General features: G+C 38.7%; 1 protein-coding gene and 1 long non-coding RNA gene across 10 annotated transcripts in view; one reads left to right on the top strand and one right to left on the bottom strand.

Moving 5' to 3' along the window:
* The window catches only part of MTERF1 (mitochondrial transcription termination factor 1), a 491,946-nt gene extending 484,454 nt beyond the window's left edge, over positions 1–7,492 (top strand). For all 9 annotated transcript variants that reach the window (XR_012512108.1, XR_012512106.1, XR_012512107.1 and 6 more), the window contains one exon: positions 6,172–7,492. The gene's annotated coding sequence lies outside the window, so the exon portion shown is untranslated. The remainder of the gene's footprint in view (positions 1–6,171) is intronic.
* LOC141580087 (uncharacterized) overlaps positions 1–9,245 on the bottom strand; it is a 28,967-nt gene that overhangs the window by 10,337 nt on the left and 9,385 nt on the right. The window contains exon 2 of the long non-coding RNA XR_012512111.1: positions 3,453–3,574. This is a non-coding gene — a long non-coding RNA (uncharacterized LOC141580087). The remainder of the gene's footprint in view (positions 1–3,452; positions 3,575–9,245) is intronic.

Below are 9,245 nucleotides of genomic sequence, written 5' to 3'. Positions count from 1 at the left end.
CGCTTCTGCTTAAGGAAGAGTATGTATGGAGTCTTTAGATCTACTTGTTTGAGTCCAGGCTCAGCTTTCTCACTATGAAATCTTGAGTGAATCATTTAATTTTCCAGGTCTTAGCTTCCTCATCTATAAGATGGGTACACATCTCATGGGATTGCTATGAAGATAAATGTGGTAATACAGGAAAAGTGCTTAGCACAAAGTTTAGCAAGTGGTAATGCTCAAAAAATTTTAGCCCTCATCACCATCATTATCATCAACATTATTATGACTGGCTTAAGACTCAAATTAGGTCGAATAACTTGCACAGAGAATGTTTTAAACTAGGAAAATATCCTCACTCTTTTAGTTACTGAGAGTATAAAATTTCTCTTGAAACATGTTGAGAATTAAACATATTCAGACTATTTCACATTTTGAGGGCACTATTCACAAAACTGGAGGAACAACTAGTGCCCCAAATCTGCTTGTTATTGTCGTGTGAGAAGGCAGCTGATATTTACAGACTTCTTTCTTTTGAGTTATCTCAGCTGGTCTGGCTATGAATGTGTATTGCCTAATGCTGTCTTTGGGGGTAGCCAATTGATGTAATACAGACGAGAAGCTCTAGAAGCTCTCCTCAAGCAAAGACCAAGATATCTTACTTCTTTTGCACCCCCCATGATGTAGAGCACAGAATGGATGCCAAAACCGAATGAAGAATCCTGAGAACTCTGCTGCTTGCTCACACTGCCTGGGGAAAAAACATGTAGCTCTGGTGTCATGATCACCTAAGTTTGAGTCCTTCTCCACCAAGTATTAATAGAGGTACAATCTCAGATGTTTAGCTTCTCTGCAGCTGGGTGACATGATCTTACTTGTAAGATGGTGGCACTGAATGATTTGACATTTTTAGCACAGTGCCTGACACATATAATATTCTGAGTAAATTGTAGGATTTTTTTTTAACCCCTTTCTTCCTTCTGCATAAGAAAAGAAGACAGAATGAGAGATGAAGAAAATTATCCCTCTGGGATACAATTCAAAAAATGACCATTTAGATAGGAAGAGAAGCCAAAATAGTCTAGAGGGTTATTTTAGAACAGGATATGGGTTCTCAATTCAAGAAAAATGAACTTTATAAAGCCATGTAGCCTATCCTGAGAAACATTTTTTGGGAAACTTTCTTTTTCTGGCAAACATTTAAAAACTGTTGCTTTTATGTTAAAAGCCAAGATTAAAGTATTTTCAGAGTACAGTGTTGGCTCACTGAGTGATGGTGGGGTCTATGCTTAGTCTATGTGCTCCATAAATATTAATGAAGGGCCCAGATGACAGATAATACTGGTGGTGGTGCTGGACTAGTTCTCATGCCTTATGTTTGCACCTGGAGGGGTTGGCTATGATGTTATGTTTAAAGGACTGAACTTCACTAGAAAATATGTCAGGCAGTGAGTGTGATGTATGTCTTTCTATCTAACAGTGAAATCTATGCAAACTCACAGTCATACACATATACACACAAACTGAACTCAGTAAAAACTGAATTCATACAAGTGTTTATTTTGTGTCTAAGATTCCGTTTTGCCACTGGGACTACATGTTTTGCCTTGATTTGATTATTTTGCTGATGCGTCTAGATATGTTGGTGTCTCAGAAAAGCAGCTATTATCCCAGTCTTTCCCCAAAGTTGCTCATATTTTTCAGCCACAGTAACTCTTGTTCCACCTCTCCCCACACTCATACATGACACTCTCAGTTTGTCTGCCCTGTTTATTCACAAGACCGTGTACATGTTCTATTAGCAACGGGCTAAGAACTTTTCAATCTATATATACATGTGTCTTCCTGGCACATAACTTCACATGTACAAAGGACTGGATATATTCACTGCCTGTTGCTGCACAAGGGCTGGGGTCTCATTTCCAGGCTTAATGGGGATGAAACACCTTGCATCTTTTACTTGCATTCATATTACATGGTCCATAGGAATCATCTTGCTGTTTTGTAATACAAACTCCAAAGCAAATCCAGCATGTATGCCTGGGTGTAAACTACCCCAAAGTCACTGTGCCCACACAAAATAGTTTAAAACCGTAAAATTATTATTGAAAATCACAAATAAATTTAAAGACATGGCCGGGCACCATGGCTTACCCCTGTAATCCGAGCACTTTGGGATGCTGAGGTGGGCAGATCACTTGAGGCCAGGAGTTCAAGATCAGCCTGGCCAACATGGCAAACCCCTGTCTCTACCAAAACTATAAACATTAGCTGGGTGTGGTGGTGCTCACTTGTAATCCCAGCCACCCAGGAGGCTGAGGCAGGAGAATCACTTGAACCCAAGAGGTGGAGGTTGTAGTGAGCCAAGTTTGCACCACAGCACTCCAGCCTACGTGACAAAATGAGACTCCTTTAAAAAAAAAAAAACAATTCTACTTTTTAACAGAAAATCATAACGAAAATTCAGGAACCATAAAAGACAATTAACTTACAAAATAATCATCTGAATATTGCATAACTTTTCCTTCAAGAAGAATCTTACATAGTAATTATTTTTCTGTACCATGGAAAGACAGGAAATAGATATATAAACATCATTCTCTTATATATTTAAAAAAAAAACCCTCCCATGGATGCATTCATGATGCTTATCATTGATATCTCTTTCTAAAAGACAAGAGAAGAACACCACACACCAAAATTTTAGATGCTCATTATCTTCAAATCAACAAGTCTGCTTTTAGAAATGTATCCTAGAGATGTCATAAAAATGTACACAGGTGTATTCCCAAGTATATAAGTTGCAGAGTACTTTTTAATAATGAAGAAAACAACCACCCTATAACAAATACTAGGAAACTATTTGAGAGAATAATGTAGAACTCAGTAATGGGCATGGGAATTTGGATGTTTCCAAATAAAAAGAAGGGTTTTTGATAGAATGTATGTATGTTTATGCTCATGTGTGTTTATGTGCATGCATACGTAGCAAAAATATTTAGAAAGATATTTAGCAAAGTATTAAATGGGTTATCATTGGGTGGTAAAATTAAAAGTCACTTCCACTTACCTCTTTATATCTCTTTGCATTGTATAAAATTATTTAAATTTGGAGGGAAACATACAACAATAGTGGGCACACACATATTAATGCCAAATTGAAATATATTAAAAGTCAACCCTCCCCAATAGACATGCACAGGTCACTGGGGATTGATGGTCTCTCTAATGCCAGTAAGAGGAGCTGAGTTGCCAGGAGAGTAGGAGTGAAAGTGACAATGGGTGTGCCCCTCAAGGCAGATGAAATCCTGGAGAGTGTGCTCATGTACCACATGCCAACTATATCCAGAATTGCATTTACTCGTCAGGAAACAACCAAGTGAAACATTCAATACAGGTCATTTAGCATTCCATTGCAATAAAATGAAACAGGCACAAAAACTAAATTTAATGCTTTATTCTGTCTCTCTTACCTTGATCTCTCCCTTCCTTTTTTCTTTCTCTCTTTCCTTGTCTCTCTCTCTCTCTCTTTCTTTCTTCCTTTCTTTCTTCAGATTTCAAATTCCAAAAAATCTGTCATGTGGCCAAAACACCCCTGGAGAAAGATGTGAAGCATTTCTAAGTGGCAAGCTGACATATTTAAATTTAAAAGTTGCCTTATTTCCTCTGCATTCTGGTCCTGGAAATGGAGTAACTTTGCTTTGCACACTCTTTGTTGCAGGTGGCGATCAGCATTCTGTCTGTGCTTCCCAACATTTCTGCAAGCATCTCCCATCTGAGGTGCTGCATTATTTCCAACCTGCCTTAGACTCAGACAGTCCACCAGGCATATGACTGGCCAGTTAAGCTTCATAACAAGCAGAGCTAAGACATGTAGATTTTATTTAAAAGGACACACTGTTGTCATCCTGGTCAGGCCTGAATCCAATCCGTGTTGGAGAACATGAAAGAAACTCTGGCTACAAAAAAGTATTACCATACGCTCATATAACCTAGTCAGGTACACTGTTATTTCTTGCCATTTCTTTTTTCTGCTGTGAAGGTTGCCATCATTTCACACATATTTTGCAATGATAAGGATAGTTCTATTACTGCCTATCTTGTAGGGATGGGGAACCAAAAGCAATTTACAACTATGTTTCAACAATTTTGGATTTACTTCCTCAAATCTCTTTCTAACTCTATCCTCTATGTGCCTTTTTTCTTTATGTATAAATATACATAAAGATGCCTTTCTCCATGACACACAAACATACAAAGTCTGGACAAATAGCCAGAAGATTGGAAGTTCTACACAATTTGAATTTTGAAAATGGAATTCTTAAACTATGACTATTACAAAGCAATTTGGAGACAAGGCATCACCAGGTTAATGGGAGGTAGATAAAGCAACAACTAACCCGAAATGTAAGAAACGCCCAAGTCTCTGAAATTGCCACCACTCATGGATCCCAAAAAGTCCACCCCACAAACCTTCCTGGGACAAGATGGCTGGTACAAGGAGAGACCAGTGGTCCTGTTAGGTTGTTTTTGCTGTTGTTTATATGTTTTAAACAACATAGCTATTAATGAGATCATTTTATGAAATACTCATTTCCTTCTATCTTATTGCCATGACACTCAGTGGCAAAGGGGAAACACTTAGATACACAGTAACTACATATGCATTTGGCTTCTACAGACATTTTCCTCTCCTTTTAGAAGGGAATTTCTATGACTTTCACTTCTCAGGTACGTCACAATGAGTTTGGGAAATAAAAAGGAGAAAATAACCGTCAAAAGAACAAATAGCACATACCACGAATTAATAGAGCAATGGTAATTGGCAACAACATCCACAGATATTAACCCACAGTGCTGAGCCACACAGAAACGAGTGAGATTAGTTCCATTTCAGTTACAATAACAACAGGAACCAGGCCCACATGTTTGTATCTTAGTGGAAGCAAAGGACAGATTGTAAAGCAAGTCCAGATTCAGTGATCAGACAGGATGGAGCCCTGCTTCCAAAAATCAAAATGAAATCATTGCCAGTGGCACCTTGCACTGGGTTCTAAGAGTTAGGAGGCAAATATTTTTGCAAAAAGAACCATGGGGAAGCAAAATGAAAATAAATTGCTCCAGGTTCTAGGCATTCTCTGCACTTAGGCCCTGACTCTCGTACACAAAATTTTCAGAAAAAAATGGATGGTTCAAAAGCAAGACAAAACAAAATAGAACTCATTAAGGGGCAATTTTTGTGTGGCCCCGAGGGAAACAATTCAGATCTCCCAAGCTGGTGTCTATGGTTTAATAAGGGATTTAAAATATGCCTTGCAATATTTCTAACTCTTTCTACAATTGAGTCAAAACACATAGAACCAAAGTTGTAAAAGAATGTTCTAAACGAATACTATAAAATAGAAAAAAAGTTAATGTTTGTTTAGCTTTTATGCCATCCTAAAACAAGCAACCCTGGTCTGTTCACTTTTGAATTTGATCTGAGAATTTAGCTGCCTTTTCCTACCTCAGCCAAGTTAATCCCACTCCTCCCTTCCACTCTCACTCATGGATCTTTATGACTTCCTCCCTCTTTTACACCCAAATGCAGAAGTGAAGTGTGAAAAGCTGTTTAAGTACTCTTAACTTACTGAGAAAGGAAATTATCTGGCCATTTTTTATATTCCATGATATTAAAGTAATTCATCTGCGTTTGCACTAATGACAGTAAATCTCTCTTGCTGACAAGCTGTGGTCAATTATCCTTTCTACAGCCTTTTAAATACGAAGCAGTAGGAAGTGCGTCAGTGTTGGAAACTTGTGGCTTGCTTATTCAAACGAAACAGCCAACCAGCTTAAGCAGCTCCCTCAAAAATGCATCACTTTGTTGCTAGACCCCAAACAGCTCTCCCAGCGGCCTGCAAATGCTGGGACACTTCTGCTGGAATTTACATGCATGCAGGAAATGGTTTAAATAAAGTGGTATGCTATTTAGCCTTATAATAAATAGTTTAACAGTGACAATTAGGAAGGAAATTCTACAAGCCAGGATTCCAGTTACTTATTACAGCCACTGGAAGTCAATTAAAGTATCTAACTAATTACAGGGATTGGGATCATCTGTCATCTGGTAAATCCTATTAGAGGGAAGAGGGTCTTGGTTTGTTTCTGAAAGTGTGTGATTTAGCCTCTGTTATGCTGGTTAATTTTCAGACAAGGGAGTGAATGAGGGGTCTTGCCCCACACATCTGAAGATCTGTTCACCTGGGAAGCAGCAGAAATGTTAGCTGTATTTCCATCCAATCTCAGCTGCTATACAGAGAGCAAGATTTGGCCAGAAGGTGGATGGAGAGAGATCCACTCTGCCAGACCAATCATTCACCCAGAACATCATTCTTCAATTCAAGAGCCTGTGGTGGTTCCCAACCTGCTCTCCTACCACTCCCCAGCACTTCTGTCAATCATCTGGGTCAGCTAACTAGTTCACAAGTGTTATAATCATGACTTAAATCCTATCTGTGCTTTTTCTCAACCTATTAGTTAAGATGCATTCTACCTCTCTTATCTGCTTAGCCAAACCCTTTTTACCCTTAAAGGCTCAGCTCTGGTCCTGATTCCTCCTTCATGCAGAATCCAATACTAAATCCTTCCTTCTGTACACAGCCTGTAGGGTTTGGAGTTTATCACTCAGTGGTTCTCATACTGTGAACAGGCTACATATTAAGTCTTTGCTTCCTGCCCAGCATCTGGGATACATTTATGCCCCCAAAGTGGTAACCCCCTAATTCTTGATTTCTGTTGTGACTGCATTTAGTCTTGTGTTTAGTAAAGTATCTCAATCAGACCTAGCTAGCATTCTTTTGTTAAATTTAATGTAGCCTAAAGCACCTCCTTACGTATTTGAAGTCCAACTTGAAGTTTTCTCCATACATAGTCAACCTAACTGGATGTGGAAAAAGATTGTAACTTACTTTTGCACCAATCACTGAGTTTTGGTCGTTCAAAGGGAGCCAGTTATTCAAAGTGTGTTCGCATAAGGCAAATTGCAAGCTGTAACCAAAATCTGGCTGCCTCTGTATCTCTCTTTCCTTTTTCTGTACATAAATCCTCTCCAACCACATGGCAGTTGGAGTCTAGCTGAACCTATTCTGGTTTGGGGAGGTTGCCTAATTTGCAAATCATTCTTTGCTCAATTAAACTCTGTTAAATTTAATTTGTCTTAAGTTTTGCTTTTCATACCTTCATTTGTTCACTCCTTCACTCATTCAACACATGCTTAGATTGACTACTCAGAGCAAGATACTTTGACTGCGACTTCTAATTCTGCATTATGGGCATCCTCTCTACTACACGGCCTCAGTGGGAAGCTGCAGGTGCTCATACAACCAGGAAAAAATCAAGGAGTCTCTTAATGCTGATTGATTCTTCTTTGACCAACACTTACAGGGAAATGGCTATAAAATCATTTACAAATAAAAAAAATTGAGCTCTCACCCTTTCATCTCCACACAGCTCTCCCCAGAGCAATCTCAGAGCAAACCAGGAGACAAAGAGAGGAAAATATATTCAAATGATCTTCAGAATGACTTCAGAGATTACATAAGGTTCAAGTTTAGTTCAAGGGATGGGCAAAACTTGGGTCAGCCAGCTATGCTACGGTCAGCCAGACACTGAGGTCAGTTGGCCATATTTGGGTTGAAGCAAGAACATTTCTGTACTTCACGTCCCAAGACAGATACTGGAATTTTAACTTTCCTTCTTGCAGTTTCTTTATGTTTTAATAGCTCATTTCACCGTGGAGTGATACTTCCCAGAGGATCTATTTTCTCACTCTTCCCTCTCCTGGCATGTCCTTTGGCATCTCATGTTCTGCACCTGTGCGATTTAGACTTCATATCTCCACTAGCATTTGTCTCCAATATAATGTTTATGGAAAAATGAACACACTCCATGTGTCCAAGGAAACTGAGTAGGAAGAAACAAGAAACTTGACCAATGGGAAAATGCACAAAGTTTTTTCATTAAAACTTTTTACTATTTTCTGCAGGAAATATTACCCATAACAAAGCATTGAAAATGGAATATTCTCAGGCATCAAACATAAAGGCAGGACTGACAAGTTCAACAACAATAGATCATATCAAAGGACTGCTTAAAACTCTTCAATGCTCCACCTCTCTGACAGTACTCAGCACATTGCGTTGAAACTATTGGATCTTCCTTGCAACCTCAACACTAAAAGAATTAAGAGTATAGAACTGTATATCTTCCCGGTACCTAGCATGGTACCTGACACCCAGTAGGCCCTTGTAAATATTTGTATCTGGTTATATAAGTACTATGTTCTAGGTACAGAGGTTTCAAAATGCCCAGATACACAATAGCCATCTTCAAGAAATTCAAACTCTAGTGCTATGATTCCCAAGCCTGAGTGATCTTCAGAACTGCTCACAAAGCTGTAAAAGTACAGATTTCCAAGACTCACCCCCAGAGATGCTAATTCAATAGGTCTGCATAAGGGCTTAGAATTCTATATTTTTAATAAGCTTCCCAAACATCCCTAATTATTAGCAAAATTAGGAATCATTGGTCTGGTGGGTAATAATAAAGCCTTACGTTTTTACATCTCTTTTCCTATATATTAAATATTTTAATATACATTATCTCACTTGATTATTACACTCTGAGTGAGGAGGGGGTAACATACCCTGCAGGTTACAAATGTGGAAGTGAAGCCAAAAGAGTTTATAAGGTCAGTGAACTGAGAGCCTGAATTTGCACCCAGGATTTCTATCCAAAAAAAAGCTCAATAATGTTTCTATCTCACCAGTTCTTCCTGAGAGTGATGACCGAGGTTAGCTCTGTTGAATAAAGAGTAACAAACCACAGGTCATCACTAAGTGAACAGCCAGTATGTTTGAGTCTCTCTGTGACTTCTTTGGCAGAGATGAAGTAAAAGGAAAATGCTGCCTTCTCCCCCAACCAATCCCTGAAAATGACAGCTGAGAGAAGAACAATTATGGGGACAGATCCTTTCAGTGATAGCGAAAAATGAAGACTATTTTCTTAGAGGTATATTTGATATGGAAAATACTAACAAAGTCAATCCTAATGGGTGCAATAAGCTTGGTTCATGTCTCATATGGTCCTTTGGTAGAGACTACATGGTGAACCAGACAGCAAACCAAATGCACTTCTTTAACTGAACATGGTTCATGAATTCAGTGCTCTCACTTCTCTCTGAGTTGTTACCTCCTAGCCCACTTTGCTTCACTCTACCATCTGCA

Source organism: Saimiri boliviensis, chromosome 10 (genome assembly GCF_048565385.1).
Source record: "Saimiri boliviensis isolate mSaiBol1 chromosome 10, mSaiBol1.pri, whole genome shotgun sequence".
NCBI classification, from domain to species: domain Eukaryota; kingdom Metazoa; phylum Chordata; class Mammalia; order Primates; family Cebidae; genus Saimiri; species Saimiri boliviensis.
The sequence above is the reverse complement of the archived record's forward strand: the minus strand, read 5'-3'. Positions and strand labels throughout refer to the sequence as shown.